This window comes from Petaurus breviceps, unplaced genomic scaffold (genome assembly GCF_028583685.1).
Source record: "Petaurus breviceps papuanus isolate PSGF00001 unplaced genomic scaffold, PetGlider_PUasm1.0 174, whole genome shotgun sequence".
NCBI lineage: Eukaryota > Metazoa > Chordata > Mammalia > Diprotodontia > Petauridae > Petaurus > Petaurus breviceps.
Genome location: NW_027185761.1, coordinates 58,203,638 through 58,216,634, shown reverse-complemented (window position 1 = coordinate 58,216,634; position 12,997 = coordinate 58,203,638). Strand labels below are relative to the sequence as shown.

Sequence of the window (12,997 nt, the reverse complement as noted above, 5' to 3'; positions counted from 1 at the left end):
GGGGGAAGGAAGGAAGGAAGGAAGGAAGGAAGGAAGGAAGGAAGGAAGGAAGGAAGGAAGGAAGGAAGGAAGGGAGGGAGGGAAGGGAAGGGAAGGAAAGGAAGGAATGGAGGAAGAAAGGAAGCAAGCATTTATTAATCACCTACTATGTTCCCAATGCTTTACAAATATTTTCTCATCTGATCCTCACAACCATGGGAGGTAGGTGCTAGTATTATCCCCAGTTTATCTTAGGGAGGTGCCTGAGCCACAAAGAGGTTGAGTGACTCGTCCAGGGTCACACAGCTAGCAAGTGGCAGAGACTGGATTTGAACTGGGCCTTCCTGACTCCACACCCAGCCCCCATTCACTACATGCTGCTGCCTTTATAATCTAAGAAACATTTAGGAAACATTGAGGGTTCACTCTGATTAGCTGTACAAAACCTATTTTGATTCTCACTTAAAGAAGTGCTTCAATGATGTCTACAATCTGTAATGATCTTGATACAACCCCACCCCCACTCGAGTTCAAACACCTTAGCTTTGAGCTCAGCCAAAAGCCAAGTGAAGGACTTCGTAAAACCTAACCTTGGCTCCAATTAGCCTTCCCTGGGAATTCCTAGCTTGGCCAAGGCTGTGTTTTCCTTCCTCAGTCAGAGGCCATCACTCACCAGAGTCCACTGACCTCCTTGGCCCCTTGGTTTTCTCTTGCAGCATCCCATGGGAACTCTGCAAGATGGCCCTAGTTGTACCAGCATGTGGTCATCACCACTCAGCTCCCCGGCATCTTGGAATAATAAACCAGTCTGTGAAAGGCAGTTCAGTGCTGCTGTTTGCAAAGAAGGCCCCCATGCTCTCCCACCACAGGCAGGGCCTGACAAGCTGTTGAAAGAGGTTATTAGCCTGCTTAGTCTAAAGTCTGCTGAAGTGTGAACAAAAGCTCTCTGGAAACAGCCCCTGCCCACAGAGAAGGTAAATAAATGGAGGGGGTGGGGGTGGGTGGAGTATTAACTAACACTTAGCACAGTGCTTGGCATACAGTAGGTGATAAATAACTTTATTAACTGATTGACCACATATAGACAAGCTCTTTTCTATCAGGAGTCCCCAGCCTGAAGGGTGAGATAGAGAAGAACAGGGACATCTCTGGGTACAGCTGGGAAACAGGCAACCAGTGTCTTCAGTGCCTCCCGAGGGTCCTAGATTAGCAAAGCTGGAAGCCACCAAAGCAATCAGAATCTCCAAATTACAAGGACCCTCAGATGTCATCTACTCTAGCTTGTCACTCAGTGAGAATTCTCCTGACCAGGAGTCATTCAGCCTCTCCTTAGAGACCTCTCTAAAAGAAGCCACTGACTCCCAGAGCCACCATCCCACTCAGGGCCACATAAGGTTTCCCTTCCATAAAGACAAAACCAACTTGTTTGCCACTTCCTTCCATCTTTGGCTCCAGGTTCTCCCATCCCGGCCAAGCCAAGTATGGGCCTTGCACAGGGCAGCTCTCCGGACCATTGAAGAGAGCTGTCATGAGGCCATCACCTCGTGGGCTGCAGGCTGACCAGCCCCATTTCTGCCCAAGAGTATGTGTATGATAGATGGTCTCCTGCTCTCATCCTGACTGTGCTCAGACTCTGGGCTCTGCAAGTCTCCTCAATCTCTGACCCCAGAAATAACCTTGACAGAGTCCTCAAGGCCAGGCGAGGCATAAAACAAGGAGACATATGCTCACTAAGTGTCAGAAAGGAGGTTCCTCAAATACTCTGTGATAATCCTATGCCCTCCTTGTAGAGGGTGACGTTCTCAGTTACCCCTGGATGTATGTTTTATTGCTAGGAGCCTCAGAATCATGAATCCTTGACCAGATACATGGTCACTGGAAAAAGATAAGTTCAGTTCCACAATCCATGTGGGAAAAAATCAAATGAATGAAGGAGGTATCTGACCTTTATGGTGGTATGGAGTTGGATAGGTAGCACATTGAATTGGGCTGCCACAAGACACTTCTTAGACAACAGATGGATGAGAAAAACTCAGGACTGAGTAAGAGGAGGGGATGAGAAGGCTGCACAAAGAGTCAGTACTGTTGGGCTATTCTAACAAAAAAAGAATCCCATTCTCTTTTTTAATACTAGAATTCACCCATAATTCTATGTAGGTGTTGTCCACAGAACACCATAACCTCAAATGTAATCAGAGCTGTATGTCACCAAATAGTGGAGTGATGGCTAGCAGATGAGGGAGGCCACAGTTATTGACCATGAACACTTGCATTAAAGGAATGGCCTAAAAGATACCATCAAGAATATGTATGACTGGGGATGAGCATGAATCAGTCCTATAGGAAGAGGAAGGAATCACAAATAGGTGGCCATGTGTTTCACTGATATCCAGAGAGTTTCTAAAGAACACAGTGAAAGTCTCCCCAAATATCAGAGTCAGAAGGAACAGGATAGCCAGATAGTGAACCTATTCCTGAAAAGGAGTCTTCTCCACAACATACCCATCCAGTCTAGTGTCTACATGGATCCTTTGTGGAGGATTTCCAGGGAAATGTGAATTAATATTACATACCATAAGAAGGTATGCATAAGTTAAATAAATAGAATGAATGAATGAATGAATGAATGAATGAATGAATGAGTGGACAGAACTTACTGTGTTCATTGTATACTAGGTACTTTGTTGAACACTGGAGATACAAATATGAAAAGCAAGATAATCCCTGCCCTCAAAGAGCTTACATTCTAAAAGAGAAATGCTGTAGATATAGATATATATAGATAGATATGTATTCATTTATAGATTTACATAGATATATTTATACATAGATATCTTATACATATCTGTATATTGATCTATGTCTACATATAACTATGTATGTCTATGTATCTATATAGATGTGCAGCCATATCAATCTAGATAGACAGATATAGATACAAATATGGCATAGCCATATAGCCAGGATGGTGTGTTTTGGACAGAGAAAACTGGAAGAAAAGATCACTAGAATCATAGAAAAAGTCATCACCATGTCCTTTCCAGGAGTGGTAGTGTTCATTTGATCACTGTTCATAGATAGAGAGTTGAGAAGGACCTCAAACGCCATCAGAACTCTGGTAGGAAAGGGGAGCAGGATGGAGAGAAGAAGGGGCAAGGGCACATGGTATGGCATGGAATGGCCAGAAAGAGGATGAGGGGGTCCTGAAACCAGGCAAGATGCAGGGAATTTTCACATTTCAGAGCCTAGGGTCACAGGAGTGGGAGCTTGGGCTCCTGGCCGGGGGTGGCAATGGAGTTGCCATCCGTAAGTGTAGAGGGAGCACAAATACATGCTTTAATCCAATTCAGCAAGTGCCCAGCCCTATGCTAATTGCAGGGGATGTAAAGAGAAAAACTAAACAATCCTTGCCCTTAAGGAGCTTACCACTTAAGACTAAATCCTATAAATATAATTAATTCGGCTTACAAGGTACTCAAAACCAAAACACAGAAAGCTGAACAGAGTGGTTCATAATCTCTAAAAGACCCAAGAATCCAAGCCTCATGTTTTTCAGGTGAGGAAAGTGACGCCCAAGAAGGTTCAGTGACTAACCAAAGTCACACAGGCAGTAAACAGCAGAGGCTGGATTTGAACCCGGGTCCTCTGATTCTAAAGCCGGCCCTCTTTCCACCTCATCATTTATTTATCTCCATACTACCTTCATGAACTTTCCCAAGAGGAAGAGCCATTGCAACCAGAAATCGTGCAGCTTATATGCTAACTATGTCCCAGTCAGGTTGGAATTCCCTTCCTCCCGCACCCATCCCCTCTGAGGATAGGGAGAGCATTTTCACTGATCCTTTCCGCCTTCCCCTTTCTCTCTCTGAAGCTCAATTACTTTCCAAACAAGGTTGTCCTTTGTGAGTCTCCCAGTCTATGGAGAATTTACATACTGCCAGATGGGAGAAGGAGATGCAATGCCCCAGGCAGCAAAGAGAGATGATCTTAATTAGAAACATTTGCTGCATCGTGGTTGGCCCGACCCTCTGGAACCTTCCAGCAGGGATGATCCATTCAAGTGCCTCTAGACAACTGCCAAGTGTACTGGAACCTGACTGCTCCAGAAAGCATGACTTCCTGGGGACCCCCAAAGATATAGGGAGGGACCATCCCATCCTGCAACTGGGGGCTGTGCACATTGTAGTCACTGTATGAACAGGCTGATTACTGAAAATCCATCGGAACACAGGTGAGTAAGAAGTCCACCTTCAACACTGAACCAAAACGATCACATGATCTTTGGCAACTGTGCTCTGAGCAGGATCAGCTGAAGCTCAGGGGGGACTATAGCAGGTTAAAATTGGATTTCCTCTGTTAGGTCTCCAGAATAGGGTTCTATTCCTTCCACAGAGTTCAAGTCAATTCAACAAGCATTTACTCAGTGACTACTATGTCTCTGCTAGATTTTAGGGGTACAAAGAAGCATAAAACCTTCCCTGTCTTCAAGAAGATTAGTCTCCTAGGGGAAAACAGAAAAATGTTATATACACATATATACACATACATATACATCATATACATACATATATATGTAATATATAATCTGAATACAAAGCCATTCTCAGTGGAGAGGAAGCTGTAACTTCTAGAGGAATCAGGGAAGGTTTCTTCTAGAAGACTTGAGTTGAATTTTTCAGGGAGACCTGGTTTCCAAAAGCGAGAGGTGAAGGAAGATCGTTCCAGGCATGAGAGATGAACTGTACAAAAGTGCAGAAGCAGAAGATTACAGAGAAGAACAAGTAGACACATTTGGCTGGTATATAGAGTTCATGATGGGGAGTGATGGGAAATCAGTCTGAACAAAACAGGCTGGAATTAAGCTGTGAAGGGCTTTGAGTGCCAAAGGAGTCTGCATTTTATCCTGAGAGGCATGGGGAACAGCCTGCACAAAGGCACAGAGAAAGGAGATGACATAACACGTGCTTAAGCTCCTCAGGTAGACCAGTTTGGCTGGGATTCAGAGTACAAGATGGAGGAATCAAGGCAAAAACCAGGCTCCCACCCAAGCCTTCTGACTCTAGCCCAAAGACATACGTTTTATAAACAGCAAAGAAACAAGACTTCAGCACCGCTGTGAATGGTAGAACACTGAAAGGTACACGCTGGGTTTCAGTTGGGTTATCTATGTTGAGGATGGTGGGGCACATGGTAGCAAAAGCAGGGGAAATGCCAAGCTACTCAAGGTTTGCTGTGAATTGTTTTTACCAGGAGACTTCCACAATAAAAAGCAGTTGTGATTGTTCAGGCAACAGAGTATTGAACAGCGAGCTCCATATCAGCAACTGTTATGATAAGAAAAGCACAGCAGGCCCAAACCAATAAATCTCTGTCTTCCAGAAAGCGTTTTATCAAAGCATGTCAAAGGATGCTGGACAGGAAATTGTAAACCTATAGCCAAATCATGATAAGTTTATTAACCATAACTTCGTTTTCCCAAGACTCCAAGGGAGCTCATTCTGAACCTACATCTTCCAAGTAATAGCCAGGATTGTCTGTTTCATCTTCACATTTTAAAAAATACTGGCAAATGGGTAAAGTCCTTGTTGAGGAACCAGAGAAGATGACCCTTGTTCATTTTGCACTGAGAACAAGTAGACCTATTTCTTTGCTATTGGCGCATATGGAAAAATGGGCATATAAAGCCAAGAAAATAGGAAAGCATGGGTGGATGGATGAAAAAGCATTTATTAGATTCTTTGTATCAGGAACTAGGCTAAGTGCTAGCAATACAAATACAAAAGCAAAGAGAGTCTCTGCCTTCAAGGAACACTGTGTAAGTAGCAAACAACTTTGGGATTTCACAGGTCAGTTTAAGTCAGACATTTTGAGTCCCAGGGTTGAGAAGACATTGTTGGACAACCAAAGTGCAAAGGTAAGCATCAGGCACTGAGGCTAACTGGCAGTGATCTGAAATGAGCATAAAGCATCTTCAACATGAAGGCACAAGACATTGGGAATTCATGATTTTTAAAACATCTAATTTTGTTAATATTGTGAACTCCTCAAAAGCAGAGACAACCTTTTTCCTGACTTTGTATGCCCAGCATTAAAACAGTGTCTGATACATAATAAGTACTTAATACATTTTTATTAATTAATTAACTGACTGACTGATAATGATAAGGCAACATGACTTAGTGGTTAGAGCACTAAATTTGGAGTTGCCAAAGACCTAAGCTCAAATCCTGCTACAAACATTCATTTTGAGGGCAAATCACTTAACCTTTCACGGTCTCAGCTTCTTATCTGTAAAATAAGGTGGTTGGACACTCTGACCTCTGACCTCCCTTATAGCTGTCCACTCACTACCTTGACACTGTGTAGACATCACTCCCACTCTCTGGTGGTCACTACCATCCATCCCCAGTGATGGTACATAAGGTGTATTTACCAGGCAGGTCTCTCCCAGTCCCACTATGTGACCTGCTCAGTTTCTTCTTCTGACATTCCGTTTCTCTAAGGATATCTTTTATTATTTCTCCTCTGCTGCATAACTCTCCCTTTAGCCAATCTTCAACTCAGTCTTCAGAGACTGTGATTTTCCATGACTCACAGCCATGGAACAACACCAGAAGAATATTTTGGTATTGATGGGCAGGGTGACTTACCTGTAAGCCCTGCTACCTCAGAGCTTAGTATTCTGAGCAATGGGGAGCCAAATTGATCCTGTGTCCATGCTCAGTTTAGCACTCCTATGGTGAGCCCCCAGGGACAAGGGGACACCAGGTTGACTAGGGAGCAGTAAGCCGGCCCAAGTCAGAAAATGGAGCTCCCTGGTTGATCAGAGTGGGGTGGGACCTGTGAGTAGCTCTGCTCATCCAACCTGGGTGACATAGAGATCCAGGACTTGAATCCTGTCTCTGAGGCAGGCTCTCTAGCCTCTACATCAAAAACAAAATATATCAATAAAAAATGTATTTTTAAAAGGTGTGCCTTTATTGTACAAAAAAAAAAATCTTAACAGTCATCGAAGGCATTTTGTAATTTCTCCAATGCAATATTTCTCATTCTCCTCCTCCAGTTCAATTCTGGTCCAGTCTGTTCCCACTTACATCCACCATCATTATACTGCATCGTCATCCCCAAAACAGCTTACTAGTTACTCACAGAATGGAGAGATGTGTGCCTTGAACTTTAACGGTTTGGTCCAACACCAGCATTGAACCCAACAACCATTGTTGTTGCCTCCTAGCATTGACTTCTCTGCCGCTCCCTTCCCTCCATTTTCCCTTGCTTTTTTTCCCTCTCCCACTCAATTTCCCGAGCATTAATGGGCAGAGGGATCCTGGTTGTGGTAAACCAGGTTCAATCATTCTACATTCTTTGTCCCCAAACCAACCTTTTAGGCATTAGTCTGCATGTTTGTGGCCCTGTGAATACACTAATACACTAATGCTCCTTTAGCAAGAAGAGGACTTATTCAGCAACTGTGGGGACAAGCTGTACTTATAATGCCTCCCCATCATCCTTAGAGCTAGCAGTGTGAGAGAGTGAGTGCGTTCCTATGTCCTATCAAGCAGCTTTCCCCACAAAGGGAGATAAATTTCTGACAGGATCAAGCCATTTTATCCCCAAACTCATGTCCTAAAATAGCTTCATCTAATCAGGTAATTATTAATAATGATGTGCTACACTGATGCTATAATCATGAAATTGTTGTTTCTCTCAGTAAGTGGAGAATGAATAAAGGAAATTGAAATGACTTAATCGGCTGAACCAAGAAGGCCCATAAGTAATAGAAGGAGGTAGCAGGGAAGGAAATCATAGATAATCACAATGGCCTACCTTCAAGTAGGTCTTTCCCCAGTGATGATGTTGCAAACTCGGATTCAGATCATCTGAAAACACCCCACTATACTGCAAAGGAAGAAGAACCAAATTGGACTGTATTTCTTGGTACAAGGAGAGTATCAATTGGGCTGATCTTGATTGCAAGTCAGGACCACCTTATGTTATCCCAATACCTAGAACAAGTCATACAATGGCAACACTGAAAAATTAATTAATTAAAAAATTAATTCCATCCCATCCTCTTAGAAAGGCTGAGGAAGGATCATAGATCTGGAGCTAGAATAAATCTTGTAGATCATGTAGTCCAACACTCTCACTATACAGATGAGGGTATTGAGACCCAGAGAATTTAAGTGATTTACCCAAGGCAATAAAGATGATACGTGTTAGAATCAGGATGTGAACCCAGATCAGACTCCACTGCATCATATTTTCTCCTATGTATAGCTCATCTGAGAGATAGATAGACATACAGACAGTCAGAGAGACAGAGACAGACAAGCAGAGACAGAGAGACACACACAGAGAAAGAGAGAGAGAGCCTGTATGACCCCCTAGAATATAGAGAGTAGTCCTTTTTAGAGGGATTGAAGGTGTTTGCGTTCACTTCTAGGACTTAGTGGTTTTAACTTGGGGTCCGTGAACTTATTTTTTTTTATATTTTGATAATTCTAATACAATGTAATTGATTGTTTGTACTTTTGTGTATTCTGTCTTATGTGTTTAAAAATCTTTTTCTGAGAAGGGATCTAGAGGCTTCATCAAGCTTCCAGAAGAATCCAAGAAACAAAAAAGATGAAGAGAACTGATCTAGGTAATAACAGAATGGTCATAATAAGCAAATGGTGGAGAGTCATTTCAATAGCACTTTCCAGCTCCAAGATACTGTGATTTATCCTGAAAAGCAGAGATCACTGGAAGTGAAGTCCAATAAAGTTTCAGGCACCTCATTAAATCCAAGCCAACTGGCATTTTTGTATCAACTCTTAAAGAAATAACCTTGCCCTCAAAGAGTTAACATTCTAATGAGGGGAAACAACATGCACACAGATAGAAAATGTACACAGAATAAAAAGAAAGTAATTTCTAAAAGAAAGTGGAAAAGCATCAAACCTTCCCATTAATAGCAGGAGGAATCAGAAAAGGTTTCAGATAAAAGAACATTTACTTCTCTTTTATTATTCATTCAACAACAGTCAGAACTAACTTCTCAAAGGAAACAATGTATTTTTTCAGGGATGGCCTTCAGAGACAGATAGTTTTTATGGTCGTGTGAAGTGTGACTTTATCGTTCCTCTAAGCCTTCCCATTTTCAATGATATCCCAAATTCCTTTAACTGAGGCAAAAGTTTTTATCCCCAAAAAGAGAGAAACTTTAATCCAATTCAATTCTATAATCATTTATTAAGCCTCATGAACATACTAAACACTAAACTAAATGCTGGGGAAACAAAAATAAAATAGTCACTGCCCTCAAAGAACTTATATTTGGAGGGGAGAGATGTGCTCATAAATATTTAACAACCAGTTCTTTATGGAGATTAAATGTACCACCAATACTTTTTTTAAGTTTAATCTGCCTTATTAACATTTTCTCCCATCATTTTCTTAAGTCTTAATAATCAACAAAAAAATAAATCAAGTCCTGTTTTGTAGTATTTGCTGATGACCAAAGTGTAAATGTTCACACTGAAAATTTAACAATTGCCTCTTCTGAGTCAGCACAAGCTGGCTCCAGTCCTCCCCTGCTACATTCTGTAAGAGGAAACAACATATAGATTGATTAGTAGATACAAAGTAATTTAAGATGGGGGAGAAACACTGACACCCAGGAGAGTCCAGAAAGGACCTAAACAGGGAATTTTTAAGGGAACTAAAGGTTCCAAAAAAATGACAGCAGAGAGAGCATTACAGGTATCGGCTACAGCTCATGCAAAGACACAGGGGTGGGAGATATAACATCATGCACAGGCAATAGAAGTTAATGGGTGGTGATGAAAGACTGGAAAGAGACTAGGGCTGGCTATAGACCAGGGTGTCATTGTCATCATATGATCATGAAACCAGAAGGAGCTAATGAAGTCACTAAGAGAGTACTGTATAGAGAAAGAAGAGAGGTGGGTCTAGGGCAGAGACTTTGCGGTCACAATATAGGTTATAATGATGTAACAAAGGAGACGGAGAAAGAGAAAGACTAGCAGAAGAAGAGAGAATGAGAAAGAGAGAGGAAAGTATCATGAAAACCCAGAGAAGATTAGAATATCCAGAAGAGATGGTCCTGTTTGGTTCCAAAAGGGAATTATAATCTATAGGTGGAAGGTACAGTGAAGCTATTTCATCTCATCATAAGAAAAAATTAGAATTACAACCATCCAGAGTGGGACAGGCTACCCTCAGAGGGAGGAATGGGTAGTCACCTATAGAGCATGTTGTAGATAGGATTCTTACTCAGATATGGATTCAACTAGATGGCCCCTCACATCCCTTCCAACTCAGATTCTGTGATTCTTGGAGTGTGCCTTCTCTACTGGGGACTAAACCAATTTGGGGTCACCTTTGTGACAGATGAACAGATGAACATGTTCCAGCCAATTTTGATTCTTTATCATCTTATAATAAAAAAGTGGATCTCATCACTTTTGTGATTTTGCAAAGCAAAAAATAACTATGGAAGATACATCACCATTCATTTCTACTGGAAAAGATGAAGCAAACTCCAGAGGCTCATTGTTGCCTCTAGGATAAAACCCAGACCCATCTATTGGGACTTTGAGACCCTTCTTGTGTCTTCCAGCCTCACTGTATCATGCCCCCTTTGGGCCACTCTACAGTCTAAACATATTGGCCGTCTCCTCCATCTCCCATCTCTGCGCCTTTGCATTCCTCTCTTGCTCTTCACAGAACTCCTGTCTTCTTTGAGACACAGCTCAAATGCCACCTGCTACCTTCACCTTGAGGCCTTTTCTTGCCCCTCAATCGCCCGCCCTTCCTCACTCCCGTGTATCTACTGTTATTTCTTCTATATATGTTTATATATATATATATATATATATATATATATATATATATATATATACACATATTGTCTCCCTCAGAAGAACATAAGCTCCTGGAGAAGAGGGCTGGCTTCAGTTTTTGTATTTTATCCAAAGTGCCTAGCACAGTGTCTGATACACAGTAGATGCTTATTAGATGTTTGTAGATCCATTAATAGAAAATGACTATTTCACAATTAGGTAATACGAAGAAGAAAATTGTTAAATGGAGCGTAATAGATTTGAAAAATGTCCTAACAAAAACCTGCATAATATTAACAAAACACAGAGCCCATAACCCTAAGGCAACTATGGAAAAATTAATATTTCCCAACCAAAAAGATTATTCTTAGAACATTTGATAAAATGGCCAAAAAACTACAGAAATACTTCTGAAACGAGTGACATCACTTTATCAAGCAGGGATAGAGGTTAACAGGTAGACTCAATTGGATTTGTCAACACTAACCTCCAGAGAGAGCTGATGAAAATGGAGGATCCAAGAGTGGAATCAAGAGGCCCTCTGGGGCAACACCTATGTGAACTTAGTCAACAAGGATGTACCAGACGTGGCTGGGTCACGTGGATTTGTTTGAGCAAATGGAGAGGCTGAAGATGGCAAGTCAGACCCACATCATTACCTCCCATGAAAATTGCCATGAGATGGGTTGCCTTGAGATGTCCTAGTTTAGTGATGAATGCAGACCATGTAAGGAAATGGCAGGAATTGTATGGGATATCATTGTAAACTACAAACATTTAACACCTACTGAATACTTAGCAAGACATGTTGTGGCTAGAGTTATATATCAGACACTATCTTTCATGGACAAATGTGATAAATCCTGATACTACAAATACAGATATGAACATTTTGTTCATGAGGACTTGACCACCAAACTGTACTAGAACTAGAGCTTTATTACACATTAGCTATTACCTTTCATCACTCAGATATAACAGTGATCCATAAAAAGTTGAGAACAACCTTTATAACACTTTCACTATTACTGTAGAGGACAGTACCATCTCCCTGTCCCTCAGGCTCCCAACCTTGGGGCCATCCTGGACTCCTTCCTCTCTCCCACCCTCCACATCCAATATGGCACCAAGGCCTGTCAATTCTACCTTTGCAGCATCTCTGGAATTTGCCTCCTCCTCTCCTCTTACATCACCTCCACCCTGGTGCAGACCCTCATTCTCTCAAACCTGGTTTACTGCAATAGCAGCTGGCAGGTCTGTATACCTCAAGTCTTTTCCAACTCCAATCCATTCTCCATGCAGCCACTAAAGTGATTTCCCTAAAGCTGAGGTCTAATCACATCACTCCCACTCAATAAATTCCAGTGGCTCCCTATGACCTCCAGGAGCAAATATAAAATGCTCTACTTGGTGTTCAAAGCCCTTCATAACCAAGCCCTCTCCTACCTTTACAGTATTTTTACACCTTATGCCCCCTACATCTACTCTTCGATCCATTGACCCTGGCCTCCTGGTCGTTCTGGGAGTAAGATACTCCATCTCTTGGTTTAGGGCATTTTTTCTGGCATTTCCATTCTCTGGGCTTCAGTTTCCCCAACTGGAACACTCCCTCCTCGACTCTGCCCACTGACCTCCCAGGCTTCCTTTTAGTTCCCACTAAAAGTGCTGGAAGCCTTCCCCAGCCCTCTTAATTTCAGTGACTTCCCTCTATTCATTACTTCCTATTTATAGCTTGCTTTGTATATACTGTCTCCTCATTAAATTGTAAGCTCCTTGAGGGCAGGGACTATCTTTTGACTTTTTTTTGTATTCCTAATGCTTAGCACAGTGTCTGGAACATAGTAGGCACTTAATAAATGTTTATCAACAGCTTTATTGATAAAAGATCTCATACCTAAAAGTTAATAATCTTGAATCTACATGTAACATAAAACTCTCAAAAAAGACCTAAAGAAACAATCCAACATCATGTGGGAACAGAATGAGCAATAAATCATTCCCAAATATCCTTTCTGCTATTGGAGTTGCTGGAAGATGCTTTCAGAGAACCTATATCAGACAACCTTATATCCCAAACTTATATTCAATTACAAAAATAAAATCTTCTTGGCCACCATTGCAACAGTCTTCCTTGCCAGGCATGATGGCACCTGCCTGTAGTTCCAGCT

General features: G+C 41.8%; 1 long non-coding RNA gene across 2 annotated transcripts in view; it reads right to left on the bottom strand.

Moving 5' to 3' along the window:
• Positions 1–1,039: 1,039 nt before the first annotated feature.
• Positions 1,040–12,997, bottom strand: part of LOC138158190 (uncharacterized) — a 74,771-nt gene continuing 62,813 nt past the window's right edge. For both annotated transcript variants that reach the window (XR_011167582.1, XR_011167581.1), the window contains 2 exons: positions 7,807–7,878; positions 1,040–4,718 (listed from right to left, as the gene is read on the bottom strand). This is a non-coding gene — a long non-coding RNA (uncharacterized lncRNA). The remainder of the gene's footprint in view (positions 4,719–7,806; positions 7,879–12,997) is intronic.